The following is a 596-nucleotide window of genomic DNA, read 5'->3' on the forward strand; positions in this document are numbered from 1 at the left end:
CCATCCCAGACCCAGGTGTCTGCGCTTTCCATGAGGCCCATGCCGCTGCTGTTCATAGCAATCTATAATAACGCCCAGCTGGCCTTCATCCCCCAGCCTGACTCATCAACACAGAGACATTTCTTCACTCACCCTGGCTCTACATCTCTTTTTAAAGTCCACAGGCAACCAAAATGAAGATGCCTCTAAACATGCATCTTTATGTGGAATGTATAATACCCCTTGAGAGGAAAGTGACTTGATGCTTCCCAGGATATAGCGCAGCAAAAGGATGCTGTGTTACGTACTCTGGGAAATTCATTTTCAGCTTTTTAACCCCTATTGTAAAAAGGCAGTGGCTTTTGTCAGAGACCCTTACATTAGCTCCTTTCACAATTCAGAGGCTTCAGTCACAGACCTGTCTCAGGATCAGCCCTCCTTCAGAGTTCATACTGAAAGAAGTAAACAGACTTGATTACTGATGCGTACCTTCTGAGAATGGAAACTCCAGCTAACAGCTCAAGAGCTACCTGGGAGCTCTTGGTGAAACAAATTACTTTTTTTTTTTTTTTTAACATATCAGAACAAGTAGACCAAGTTACATAACTATTAATACA

Source organism: Cygnus olor, chromosome 12, assembly GCF_009769625.2.
Source record: "Cygnus olor isolate bCygOlo1 chromosome 12, bCygOlo1.pri.v2, whole genome shotgun sequence".
In the NCBI taxonomy this organism is placed as follows: domain Eukaryota; kingdom Metazoa; phylum Chordata; class Aves; order Anseriformes; family Anatidae; genus Cygnus; species Cygnus olor.